This window comes from Nicotiana attenuata, unplaced genomic scaffold, assembly GCF_001879085.1.
Source record: "Nicotiana attenuata strain UT unplaced genomic scaffold, NIATTr2, whole genome shotgun sequence".
Taxonomy (NCBI): domain Eukaryota; kingdom Viridiplantae; phylum Streptophyta; class Magnoliopsida; order Solanales; family Solanaceae; genus Nicotiana; species Nicotiana attenuata.
This window is the reverse complement of record NW_017670941.1, coordinates 206,927-221,985: the sequence shown is the minus strand read 5'-3', so window position 1 is coordinate 221,985 and position 15,059 is coordinate 206,927. Positions and strand designations below refer to the sequence as shown.

The 15,059-nt window shown below is 39.2% G+C and overlaps 1 pseudogene; it reads left to right on the top strand.

Moving 5' to 3' along the window:
• The first annotated feature begins 11,833 nt into the window (after window positions 1-11,833).
• Window positions 11,834-14,669, top strand: LOC109244666 (annotated as a pseudogene).
• The last annotated feature ends 390 nt before the right edge of the window (window positions 14,670-15,059 follow it).

The following is a 15,059-nucleotide window of genomic DNA, read 5'->3' as shown; positions in this document are numbered from 1 at the left end:
TGCACACAAGGTGCAGGGAGTAGGGGGTGAGTACTACCAACTCAGTGAGTAATAAGCATATAAAATGTCTGAAGATAAGAAATCCACGAAATGCCACAAAGTAAAGCTAAAACTAACAGTCCAACACCTAACTACGAACCAACAGCAAAACAACTTCAAATATATCAGTCAAGTATAATGTAAGGATGCAATGCAATGCACATGACCGCTACGGCGCGTAGCCCGATCCATTTAACGTCGACGGCGCTCACTGGGGGTGTGTACAGACTCCGGAGGGGCTCCTTCAGCCCAAGCGCAATATAATCATACCATTCGCTGCGGCGTGCAGCCTGATCCATACTCAGTCCACAATATGCATACGAGTCACGTAACAGATTCAATTAATTTCCCAATTTCCAATTTATTAAGGAGAATATACTTTAGATATTTAACTTCAGGAAAAGTGACTTAGCATTTCATAACAGTGATTAAACACAGGACTGAGATCAATGATTATACAAAGCATGCTATCACAATGACATTCATCCTCTAAGGATGCTACAGATCGGCACAAGGCCCCAAACACGGCAATAAGCCCAGATATATTCAATACAGGGTGCGTATCAGTCGCCAATATAGAAACATTCTTGTTCGGGATGGACTAAGTCTCAATCCCCAGTCATAACCAATCCCGCACCTGCCATGGGGTGCGAGTCACGCCCTACAATAGCGTCACAATGTGATAAGCCGGGGTTTCAAACCCTCAGGCCATCATATACACCAACTACTCACCTCTAACCGGCCGTAGACTGGTCCGCAATGCCTTTTCCCTTTGTATCGACCTCCTCGCGCGTCGAATCTAGTCAAAATCACAGCGAATACATAAATATGGGTTAAAGAAACATAACCCAATAAAAATACTCGAAAAGTACTAAAATTCACGAAGTTGGTAAAACCCGAGCCCCGGGCCCACTTCTCGAAAAATTCCGAAAATTACACCAACAGATTCCTCGTCTCGCCACNGAGACTAGACAGGACTACCAAACCAACCTGTACAGTTCAATATATATATATATATATATATATATATATATGCAATAAAAGGAAAGAACCAAGAAATTAAACAGTGAAGAGGGAGGGAAGCATACTATGGGGGAGTACAGTCCGGATAAAAAGTCAACAATTTAAATAAGAAACAGGGCAATAACAATAATTAATGAGAGCAGGAAAATCAACAGTTGCACGGCATCAACCTTCATGCTTTTACTCTCATCCTCACCAAAAGCAATCAAATAAAGTGCACGGCATCACCCTTCGTGCTTTCCCTCACATAACGCTCATATCATGGCACGGAATGATCCTTCGTGCAATTATAATCAAATCAGAGCACGGAATGCCCCTTCGTGCAGAAATAATCAAAACATGGCACGGAATGACCCTTCGTGCGAATATAATCAAACCATGGCACAGAATGACCCTTCGTGCAAATATAATCAAAACATGGCACGGAATGACCCTTCGTGCATTATCACTCTTCCTCACCCAAACAGTAATCACAACCAAACGGGGCGAGGGGATAAACAAATAATAAGAAATGTCCCGGCAAGGGAATTACACAATTAACAGCTAAATCCCGGCAAGGGAGCAACAACAATACTTTCACATCCCGGCAAGGGAGATAATCAATATACTCAAACCATCCCGGTAAGGGATTAATCATATCACTTTCTATTTCTTTCATTTCTTACTCAATAGTCTTTTTATCGTTCGAGCCGACGCTCCAAAGAATTTACAATTCATAACTAGTCCTCATAATCTTCACATTGCATAGAATTCATCAATTTACATGGACGAGTCATAACAATATCAGGATAAATACATACAAGGACCCATGGTCATGCTAGACACCGGTGTATAGATACTCGTCACCATGCCTATACACCGTACTCAACATTTAGCAATTAGCAAACAACACTCTAATCCTATTCCCTCAAGCCAAAGTTAGATCAAACACTTACCTCAAATGCTCCAAACTCAACTCAAGCCTCTAGTATCGCTTTACCCCTCGAGTTCTCCACCAAACCGCTCGAATCTAATCACAAATTACTTGAATGTATCAACAAAGGCTAATCTAATAAATTTGAATGCATGAAAATTGAATTTCCCAAAATGCCCCCGGGCCCACGTGGTCAAAACTCGAGGTTCGAACCAAAACCCGATTACCCATTCCCCCATGAACTCAGATATGTGAGTTATTTTGGAATCGGACCTCAAATTGAGGTCCAAAACCCCCAAATTTAGGAACCCTAGTTCTACCCTAAATTCCCAAATTCCCCCATTAAAATCTTTGTTTTGAAGTTGAAATTATGTTTAAGGATGTTAAGGAGTATAGAAAATCAGTTAGAAATCACTTACCAATCGTTTTGAAGAAGTAGAATCGTTTGGAAAATCGCCTCTTATGTTTTGGGTTTTGATAAAGTGAAAAATGACTGAAAATCCCGACTTTATATACTGTACTGGAGACCCGGCGCGGACCGCACAAAAATGCCCCGCGGCCGCGCCGAGGAAGGGAGGGAAAACGACTCTCTAAACCTACCCAGCGCGGACCGCACTGATTTGGTGCGCGGCCGCGCTAGTCGACTTACCCCTTGGCCCTCTGAACCTAACCACGCGGACCACACAGAAATGCACCCGCGCGGCTTCCAGCGCGGACCGCGCGGAAATGACCGCTGCCGCGCTGGGGCCTGCAACACCTGGACCTGCAAATTTCTGATACTTTTAAGTCTAAGACCCTCCCGGGACCCACTCAAAACTCACCCGAGCCCTCGGGGCTCCAAACCAAACATGCACATAACTCCAAAAACATCCTACGGACTCATCCGTGCGATCAAATCTCCAAAACAACATCGAATTAGGCCTCAAGACCCATGATTTCCTTCCAATTTCCATGAAACATCAAATTTTACTGCTTCTAGCTCAAAACACGTCAAATGACGTCCAAATCTAACCAAACTTCACAGCAATTACTTAACTCATATTTAAGACTTGTGCCGGGCGTCGGAACCAAAATACGAGCCCAACAGCACAGTCTTCTAAACAAATAACACTTTCCAATTCTTTAATTATTTTCAAAAAACAATTTTACGTAAAAAATCATTCCTCGGACTCGGGACCTCGGAATTTGATTCCGGGCACACCCCCAAGTCTCATATTTTCCTACGGACCCTCCGGGACTGTCGAATCATGAGCCCGGGTCTGTTTTCCCAAAACGTTGACCGAAATCAAACTTAATCAATTAAAACATCAAAATTTTATTATCTTTCTCACAAATTCATATTTAAACGTTCCGGCTACGCGCCCGGACTGCGCACAGAAATTCGAGGCAACCCCCAAGTGAGGTTTTCACGGCCTTAGAGATACAGAGTGAGTAGGAATACAGGTGATGACCCTTTGGGTCGTCACGGTGAGAAGAGATTTCGAAAACTCAAATCGTGTATGACAACAACACCAATATTAGCCTTACTATCAGGTTCCAGAGGATTTATGGTGATCTATGACGCCTTGAGGGCGGGATTAGGATGTGTTCTCATGCAAAATGACCGTGTTATAGCTTATATATCGAGACAATTAGAAATCACGAGCAAAACTATCCTACACATGATTTGGAGATGGCTGCAGTGGTATTTGCTCTAAAAATTTTGAACCATTACCTATACGGCGAAACTTGTGAGATTTACTGACCATAAAAGTCTGAAGTATATCTTTCAGCAGAGAGATTTGGATCTTCGGCAGCGTTGGTGGATGGAACTACTCAAAGACTATGACTGTTTTGTTTTGTATCATCCTGGAAAAGCCAATGTGGTGACTGATGCATTGAGCAAAAAATCTATGGGGAGTTTGGCACATATAGCTCCTACAAGGTGACTTTTTGCCAAAGATACTCAGAGACTAGAAGATACATGTATCAGATTTACTGTCGGAAGTTCAAAGGCATTGTTGGCTTGTGCTCAAGCTAGGTCTACATTAGTTAAGTGCATTAAGGCCACCAATATGAGGATGAGCGATTATGGAAATACAGGGATGAGGCCTTAGCTGGCAAAAGCAAGGATATGATTGTTGAAAGCGATGGTGTTCTTCAAATGGGTAACAAGCTATATGTAGCGGATGTAGATGGGTTGAGACAGGCTATTATTGAAGAAGCCCACAACTCTAGATACATTATACATCCTGGATCCACAAAAATGTATCATGACCTAAAGCAATTTTATTGGTGGGAAGCTATGAAGAAAGATGTTGCTAACGTTGTTTCTAGTTGTTTGACTTTTCAGCAGGTCAAAGCTGAGCATCAGCGACCAGCAGGACTACTACAACAAATTGAGATTCAAGAGTGGAAATGGAAAAGCATTACCATGGATTTTGGTGACTGGCCTACCCCGTACTCTTAGAGGTTATAATTCTGTGTGGGTAATTGCAGATCAACTGACAAAATCGGCATACTTTTTGCCAGTGAAGACTACATATGGTGGAGTGAGGTATGCACAGATATTTATGAACGAAATTTTCCGACTTCAAGGAGTTCCAATATCCATCATCTCTGATAGAGGATCACAATTTACTTCACGCTTTTGGAAATACTTTCAAGAAGCATTGGGTACACGAGTAGATCTTAGTACTACATTTCATCAGACAGACAGGCAGTCAGAATGTACTATACAGATCTTGGAGGATATGTTGAGAGCTTGTATTCTTGAGTTTAGAGTCTTATCTACCTTTAGCTGAATTTGCTTACAAAAATAGCTTCCAGCCCAGTATTCAAATGCCATCGTATGAAGCATTATATGGTAGAAAATGTCGTTCTCCTATCGGATGGTTTGAAGCTGGTGAGACTAACTTATTAGGACCTGACCTAGTACAAAAAGTTGTTGACAAAGTCCAGCTGATCAGGCAGAGCTTGCGCACAGCTCAAATGTATATCAGACTCCTCTCATGTGCTTGAAGCACCGACTATACCGCTTGATGAGAAGTTGTCTTACGAGGAGGAGCCAACTACTATTATTAATAGACAAGTAAGAAAGCTACGGTCAAAAGAAATTGAGTTAGTAAAAGTCTTATGCCGAAATCATACAGTTGAAGAAGCTACTAGAGAAGTGGAAGATGCGATGCAAGCGAAGTATCCCCATTTATTTCAATCTACTGGTGCACTTGAGTTAAATTCGGGGATCGTATTTCATAAGGTGGGGAGAATGTAATATCTCCTATTCAATAATGGATAGTTAAGTAACTTACAAAAAAAAGAACAAACAAATAAATAGTACAAGACCAAAAAAACAATAATTAAAGAAGAAAAGAAAGAAGGAAAGAGTACGATTAAATGGGTTTACCCATCTGGTTCAAGTGAAAGAAGCTAAGAAGGGTTTCAAAGAAAAGAAAATCCCTTAGACCTACAATCGAACATGAAAACAAAAGAAAGAAAGCTTCGGGTGTTTCTCTAGCGCTGAAGATCGTGTTTCATCTAATCTTTGGCATACAATTCCTTAGGTTTCAGCAATACACTCCAGGTAGTTACATGTATTTCTTCCTCTTTTAAGACTATGAAATTTTATATACATGATTTTTGTAGGGCTGAGTAGACATAATTTTGGAGTTGGATTAAGAAACTAAAAGATAAAGTTAAGGAATTTGGGAGAAATCCATGAGACTTTTCCGTGAATTAACTGGGTATATCATATGAATAGGTTGTATTTAATAGATTTTGAAGTATTCTAAACTGTCAATAGCGTGAGTAAGTATAAATTGACGAATTAAGAGTCAAACATGAAACCCAAGGGTTGGGTATTGTCACAACCCAAATACCTAACTCGTCGTGATTGCGCCTATCGTGATACTAGGCAAGCCGACATTTTCAAAACACATCGATAATTCACTAGAAGATAGTTCAAAACCTTTTCATAACAGAGATTTCATAAGAAGAGTTAAACTCATAAAAAAATTGCGGAAAAGATAGCCCGACATTGGGGTGTCACTAAGTCATGAGCATCTAAAACCAATCTAGAATCAGAGTTTACAATAGTCCACTAATGCCAAAACATAAAGAAAAGATAACAATGGAGGGAGAGACAAGGGCTGCGGACGCCGGCAGCTACCTCGTATGTCTCTGATAGCCAACTGCGTACGAACTCAACGACCTCCACGACCGGTCTCACCTGTATCTGCACACAAGGTGCAGGGAGTAACGTGAGTACTTCCAACTGAGTAAGTAACATAAACAAATAAGGAACTGAGTAACAGTGACGCGATATGCACATACAGTTTATTTCAATAACTTTCAAATAAGGAACAGTCATGCTTTCAAATTTAGTAGCTTAAGTCAAATCGGTTCGTGCCCAAGTAAATCAGATATCAGGTCTTCCGAAAATTTGCACAACAAGGACAGATAACAGCTAAGTGCAACAAATAATTGAAAGCAAGTACAGTCTCTCACGACCACAGTCACTCAGCTCCTCTCAACAGCTCAATCACTCAGCTCTCAACCCTCAGTAATCATACTCAATAGGTACCTACGCTAACTGAGGGTGTGCAGACTCCGGAGGGGCTCCTTCAGCCCAAGCTATATCGCTGCGGCATGGAGCCCGATCCAATATATAAACAGCCATAAGGCTCGCGGCGTGCAACCCGATCCAATATAGATAATTATCCTGAAGGCTCGTTTCGGCGTGCAACCCGATCCAATATATATACATACATAGCCCTGAGGCTCGTTGTAGCGTGCAACCCAATCCATATACACTCATATAGCTCACAGCTCGTCACTCAGGCCCTATCTCAGTCACCAACCTCACCAGTCCCTCGGGATCTCAGAAAGCATATAATTCAGCCCAAACAGAGACAATAACATGTACCAATGATAAATAGGATGGGTGGAGGTAAAATACGCAAGTAATATCATGATTGAGAACAAAACAGCAAATTGCAGTTAATTTAGCAAGTAAACGACCTCACGGGTCTCAACGGTGATATCATAAGGCCTAAACATGGTTTCTAACATGAAGTGCAGTCAATTTCCATAAAACAGAGGGAACACGCAGTAAACAGTAGGCTATTCGATTCTACAGTCTCACGGGACGGACCAAGTCACATCCCTTCGGTGCACGCCCACACGGCCGTCATCTAGCATGTGTGTCACCTCCAAAATAGTCATACGACACAAAATCCGGGGTTTCATACCCTCAGGACCAGATTTACAATTGTTACTTACCTCAATCCGAGCAAATTCCTCCTTTGCCTCTCAAACCAGCTTCCAAACATCCCGAATCTAGCCACAAGCAGTACAATACCATTAATATGTTCTAAAGGAATCAATTCCACAAGAAAACTACTAAATTAGACTCAAAACCCGAAATTGGCTCAAACCCGGCTCCCGGACCCATGTCTCGAAATCCGACAAAAGTCACAAAACCCGAAAGCCCCTTCACTCACAAGTCCAACCATACCAAATTTATCAAAATCCAACCTCAATTGCCCCTCCAAAACCCCACAATTCACTCTCTAAATTCCCAAACCCTAACCCCCAATTTTCACTTCAAAACCTCACTAATTAAGTGAGAAATCAACGGAAAAACACCATTGCTAAGGATAATTAGGCTCAAGAAACTAACCTCAGTGATAAACCTCGAATTCCCTTCAAAAATCTCTTCAAACTCTCCAAAGCCTGTGTTAAAAAATGTGAAAATGAGAAAAATTTCCGAAGTCCTCTATTTATACTTTCTGCCCAGCAAAACCGCACCTGCGGTACAAATTGCACATCTGCGGGTCCGCATTTGCGGACCAAGCTCCGCTTCTACAAAAAATCACTTAAAGCACTGCGACCGCTTCTGCAACCAAAGACCGCATCTACGATCATTGCGGGTGCGGAAACAACCTCGCACGTGCGGCTCCATCTCGCACCTGCGCGTAGCTGCCCATGTCTGCGACTCTCGCATGTGCGGGAAACTCTTCACACCTGCGGACTCTGCCCAACTCCTTCTTAGCCGCATCTGTGGCTCCTCAGTCGCTCCTACGGGATCGCACCTGTGGGCTCCCCACCGCAGGTGCGGGAACACCAGAACCAGCAGCTTCGACTGAATTTCTTCAACTCCAATCCTTCCATTAACCACCCAGAATCACCCCGAGGCCCTCGGGACCTCAACCAAACATACCAACGCATCCCATAATACCATACGAACTTAGCTGAACCTTTAAATCACTCAAAACAACATCAAAATACCAAATTACCCCCAGATTCAAGCCTAAGAACTTCTAAACTTCCGAATTCCGCAAATGATGCTGAAACCTACCAAACCACATCTGAATGACGCCGAAACCTACCAAACCACGTCGAAATGACCTCAAATTTTGCACACAAGTCAGAAATGATACCACGAACCTACTCCAACTTCCGAAAATCTAATCCGACCCCGATATCAAAATTTCCACTGCCGCCTAAAATTGCCAAAATTCCAACTTCTGCCAATTCAAGGCTAATTCTACTACAGACCTTCAAATCACATTTCGGACGCGCTCCTAAGTCCAAAATCACCTATCGGAGCTAACGGGACCATCAAACTTCAAATCCGAGGTTGTTTACCCATAAGTCAACATCCGGTCAACCTTTCTAACTTAAACCTTCACATAGGAGACTAAGTGTCTCAATTCACTCCGAAACCACTTCCGACCCAAACCAACTAACCCGGTAAGTAGAAATACAGCTGTAGAACACAAAAGAAGCAGAAAATGGGGGAACAGGGTTATAACTCTCGAAACGACCGGCCGGGTCATTACATGTATTCTAAATTAGCCATGAATTGGCTAAACAAGTAAATTAACATAAGATCGATATTGATGTGGTTATAGATTGATTGAAGAAAATCATACGGATCGCTATCAGTGACGAGTTTGGTAGTTCGATACGAGTACTGTGTGTAGTAATCTTACCACAATTTGTATTTTCATAACCTGCATGGTTTATATATGATTTTGAAAATAAATGTATTCCCGATGCTTTGAAATTGCATGTGGGACAAGTCCTTTACTTGATATGGTACCGAACAATTTACTTGAGATATTTACTGATTAATCTAAATGTTTTCACCGTTACTAGATATGTTTTATCATTACTTGATATGTTACAATTATTTGAATTATTCTTACTGTTACTAGACATGTTTTAATGTTACTTGATACATGATTACTGTTACCGAAATAAAATTACAAGATTTGATAAGGAATGATATGCACTTTATTATTTTGAAAATGCTTTTGTACGAGTATTTACTGTTTACAAGAAAGATTATAAATGGGAGGAGGCTTTGAAGGATCCTGTAGCTAACGGTGGGTTCATTAGACCTGGTGCACCTTGTAATTATAGATTGCCGATAACAGTTATAGCCCTCGCTAGTGGGAAGGTAGAACTAGCATACAGTTACAGTTTTTCCCTCGAGTAGGGACTTACAGTTATATATGACTCCTTTTACGAAGGGGTCTTCACAGTGATACAAATGACATGATCCTTTCTTGGAAACCTCCCAAACATAAAGATTTGCTAATGATACAGTGTTTACCGAGTTTATTATCTATTTGTTAAATTGATTTCTGTTACAGGAAACACATGAAAAGACTGATTATATTTACCTTTTTAGAAAGGGCATTCATATGATATTTTCTGTTTCTTATACTAGCATATTTTCTGAATTGTCCCTAATAAAACGGTTGTGGTTAAGTGTTATTACTCACTGAGCTAACGACTCACTCCCTGCTTTTTTTTTTACAGAGACAGCAGTGGACGCAGGCGAAGGTTTTGTTAATAAGAGCGCGCAGTACTTCTTGGTGAGCCTCGCATTTGAGTTTTATTTATTTGCTGTAGTCTTTTCTTTTGAACTCTTATAGTTGCTCCATCGTTATTTTACTAGTGTCATGAGTGTTCCTTTGTTGATATGGACTAGTTACTAGTATTACATTTTCTTTCCGTATTTTTAGAGTTGGTTTTGATTTTATTATGTTGAGCAGGTTGGTAATATTGGTGAAAACCCGTTTGTGGTTAGTTGACGAAGATTGTGACTGATTTAGGTGAATATCGGTTGGTTGTTACTTGTTTATGAGACAGGAAAATTTTTGGATTGTCTAAAAATATGGGAAATTCTGTCCGTTTTTCTGTAAAACACCGATAAGGCTTACTTGAGAGCACTTGCTTCTAAGCGCCGGTCACGATCCTAAATTGGGTCCTGACATGATAATAATACGACAAGGGCAGATGCACATTTACGCTAGTCCAAGCCTTGGTAGAAAATCTTCACAATAATTATATGTAAAGTAAAAATAAAATGATTTGGATTAGATAATATTTTCTATGCGATAAATAATGGGCTTTTTTCAGTTTTAGCCCGCGCCAGAAACTAATTAAATTTGGTAGCCGAAAAAGTATATAAAATTTATATAATTTTTGTATATAATATATAGAATGGATATATATACAAAAAATATACATTTATGGCTATTATTTTAAGAGCGGCTATACAGTGTCATTTTCCCAAAAATAATTTACTTGGTTTCAGCAACTAACAGTTTCATGATTGTTACTACTCCCTCCAGTCACTTTTACTTGGCACGTTTTGACTTTTCACGCCCCTTAATAAATAATGATAAAGTGCATAATTCACTATGATACCCATATTAATTGATGCATATTTTGTTGGATTTGAGAAAATGATTCGAAATGACTAATAAATACTATGGGTAAAACAGGAAAAAATTTGTTGTCTTCTCTTGATATGCGTAAAATGCCAAGTAAAAGTGAACATCTATTTTTAGTATACATGCTAAGTAAAAGTGACCGGAGGGAGTATTAGTCTTTTAGAGCACTACATGAATAAAATTTTTGGTGACAACATTAATGGCGACCTTTCCCACATGTTGTGCTATATTTATTTTTGCTTCGAGTTTTTGTTTTCTTTGTTTTTCCTTGTGTTTATTTTGGGTGGAATTTTTTTAGCTTCTCCAGCATTTCTAAGATGGAAAGGAAGACAAGTGAGGCTTGCTCAGTTGGTAAAGCACCTCCACCTACGCCGTTAGGTCCTGGGTTCGAGTTATGCTGGAAGGGAAGTGTGAAAATACAATAAATCATCCTAATTTGGGAGGGAATTAAAAAAAAAAAAGAAGCAAAGGAACGGTTTAAGATAGTTCCAAATTACATTGAAACTGTATGATGGAGAAAACCAAATAATGAATAGCTTTATATCAATCAAAATGAATTAACATAGTTTAATCTCACATAAGTTGATGATTCCTCTACAAACAAATAGTATGTATTTCAAATTCTGACAGTGAAAATAAACTAATCTTCTGAGCATGATCCACAAAAAATAGTACTAGAAATACCAAATACGAATTTTGTAACATTCTCATTACAGCTTTGCAAATTATTAAGAATAAAAATAAACATGAATATATCAGTCGAAACAAAGACCTATTTTTCCCTTTTTGTCCTACGTACTGAATTTGTTTATGAATTATTGACTTGTAAGTCAAGGTCTATGGAGTACTCTTATCCTAACAAAACAAACTTAATTTATTTGAATTTTTGACTTGAAATGTTCTTGTCATACTTCGGTCCCTACACCAGTTAATACTCTTAAATCTTTGTCCAATTACTTGACAAGTGCAGAGAAGATATATACAAATTGATAACTCAAAATTTGACTGAAAATGACTAGTTGAGCTTCCTGGAAGTGAATGCTGCAAAGCAGCAGTAGTAGATTTTCTTTGCTTTGTGCTATATATACCTCAGAATTATTCAATAGAGGAACAAAGCAAAGATTTCTTGATTGTTTTGATTCTTTATTGTGCAGAAATGGATTATGAAAAACTTGCATTGTTTCTGCTATATGCCCTTCTCTGTAGACTTGCTTTCTCCTCATCCTTACCTCATTTGTGCCCCAAAGATCAAGCTCTTGCTCTTCTACATTTCAAACAAATGTTTACCATAAATCCCTCTGCTTCATTTTACTGCAACACATCTTATCCTAAAATTCTTTCATGGAACAGGAGTAGAGATTGCTGCTCATGGGAAGGAGTTAACTGTGACGAGACAACAGGCCAAGTGACTGAGCTTAACCTCAGATGCAGCCAACTTCAAGGCAAGTTTCATTCCAACAGTAGCCTCTTCGAACTCTCCAATCTTAAAAGGCTTGATTTATCTAGTAATGATTTCTCTGGATCGCACATTTCACCTAAATTTGGTGAGTTTTCTAGTTTGGCACATCTTGATTTATCACGTTCAAGTTTTTCAGGTCAAATTCCTTCTGAAATCTCTCATCTTTCAAAATTATACGTTCTTCGTATCCCGAGCGGTAGTCCAAATGAGCTTAGACTTGGATCTCACAATTTTGAACTACTCGTTAAGAACTTGACCCAATTAAGAGTGCTTGAGCTCGACTCTGTCAACATCTCCTCCACCATTCCTCTAAATTTCTCTTCTTATTTAACAACTCTACTCCTTCCACACACGTATTTATATGGGACATTGCCTGAAAGAGTTTTTCACCTTCCCAACTTGAAATATCTTGACTTATCGTACAATATCCAACTCACAGTTGGATTTTCGATGACCAAATGGAATAGCAGTACATCTCTCACGGATTTATATTTCAATAGTGTGAATTGTACTAGTAATATACCTGAATCATTTAGCTATTTAACTTCATTGTATGAACTGGACATGGGCTCTTGTAATCTCTCAGGGCCTACTCTAAAACCTCTGTGGAATCTAACTCGCATAGAGGTTTTGAACCTTGAAAATAACCGACTTGAAGGACCAATTTCCCAGCTCTTCAGACTCGGTAATCTCAAGAGATTATCGCTTAGAAATAACAGCTTTGATGGCCGACTTGAGTGCTTGAATGGGACACAACTTAGGCACTTATATATTTCATCCAATTTCCTAACTGGTCCAATTCCTTCCAATGTAAGTGGTTTGCAAAACCTAAACAAACTCTCGTTGTCATTTAATTACTTGAATGGGACTATACCATCATGGATATACTCCCTCTCATCACTATATCATTTAGAGTTGAGCAATAACCATTTCAGTGGCAAAATTGAAGAGTCCAAGTCCAAAATATTAAAGTGCGTTATTCTCAACAAAAAAAAAAATAAGCTGCAAGGTCCTATTCCAAAGTCACTCCTAAACCAGCAGAACCTAAAATTTCTTCGCCTTTCTCAAAATAATCTCAATGGACAGATTGCTTCAACCATCTGCAATCTTAAAACAATGCAGTTGCTAGATCTGGGAAGTAATAATTTACAGGGAACAATCCCAGAATGTTTGGGTGAGATGGATAGTACTGTGGTTTTGGATTTAAGAAATAATAATCTTAGTGGGACAATTCAAGCAAATTTTAGTACTGGAAACAATCTCAGAGTCATTAAATTGCATGAGAATAAGTTAGAGGGGAAAGTCCCGGGATCTTTGATCAATTGCAAGTATTTGGAACTACTTGATTTAGGTAACAATGAGTTGAACGACACTTTTCCAAAATGGTTGGGAGTCCTACCAAATTTGAAGATTTTAAATTTGAGATCAAACAAGTTGCATGGGTCCATAAGAGCTTCAAGGAATAGAAACTTGTTTGCACAACTTCAAATTATGGATCTTTCATCCAATGCATTTAGTGGGAATTTACCAGCAAATCTTTTTGAGAATTTCCAAGCTATGAAACTAATTGATGAGAATAAGAGTACACCGAGGTATGTAGGAAATAAATATTATTCTGTGACAATTACAACAAAAGGGTTGAATCATGTATTTGTTAAAGTTTTGACTACAAACATAGTTATTGATCTCTCAAAGAATGAATTTAAGGGTCAGATTCTAAGTTCTATTGGAGATCTCATTGGGCTTCGTACGTTGAACTTGTCTCACAATGGCTTAGAAGGTCTTATACCAGCATCACTACAACACTTGTCTGTACTTGAATCATTGGATCTCTCATTTAACAAAATTGGTGGAGGAATGATGGATTTGATACTTTCGAGAACAGTTCATACCAAGGGAATGATGGATTACGTGGATTTCCACTCTCAAGAGGCTGTGGTGATAATGGAGTAACACAAGTGACAACTCCAGTTGTACTAGATCAAGGAGAAGAAGAAGAAGATTCACCAATGATCAGTTGGCAGGCGGTTCTCGTGGGTTATGGTTGTGGACTAGTTATTGGACTGTCCATAATATACATAATGCTGTCAACTCAAAATCCATTATGGTTTTTCAGGGTGATTGTAGAACTGGAACAAAGAATCGTTATGAGAATGAAAAAACACAAGAAAAGATATTAGTGTGTCCAGGTATTCAACTTGATCTCTATGCAGATTCTTTTGATTATCGATATTTACCTTAAGTAAGTGAGCGTGAGAGCCAAATGAATCGAAAGATTCATGTTTGGTTCGGGAAGGGATTATGGAATTTTGGGAAGGAATGAAAAAATAATCTATTTATGATCTAACTAACCATTTTAACTCTAATTCTTAATTAATTTTTGAACATTGCAGGTTTCAAGTCTAATAAGTTGTTGGAGATGCAAATATAAGCCTTTGTCTTTCACAGTTTATTATGATGTTTCATGAAGTTTTTGTTACTGATCACGCCCAACTATGCCTTATAAAAAGGACTAAGCGGTCGCTGCAAATATAATCCGGTTTACAAGTCCGGAGTCGAATCCCACAGAGAACTAAGGTTTAGCTACAGCTGTTCACTATCACCAAGAGGCCAAGCTTGAACAATTCCTAACATATAGATATTAAGATTCTTGTGTTTAACTACTTAACTAACAAATTAAAATAGTAAATTAACAACTAACGATACTGAGGGTTAGAGAAAAGATTAAGGAGGTCCAGAGTTATGATTTCCCCAATTGTCGGAATCCTTCCCGCTATGTCTTCTATAATTTCGCCTAAGTATTCTCTACCGATCATGAGCACTCTTATTACCGTAAATCTCTCCCGAGTAATTACGATAATTTACTAGACGCACTCTCCCGAGCTACGCTAGCTGG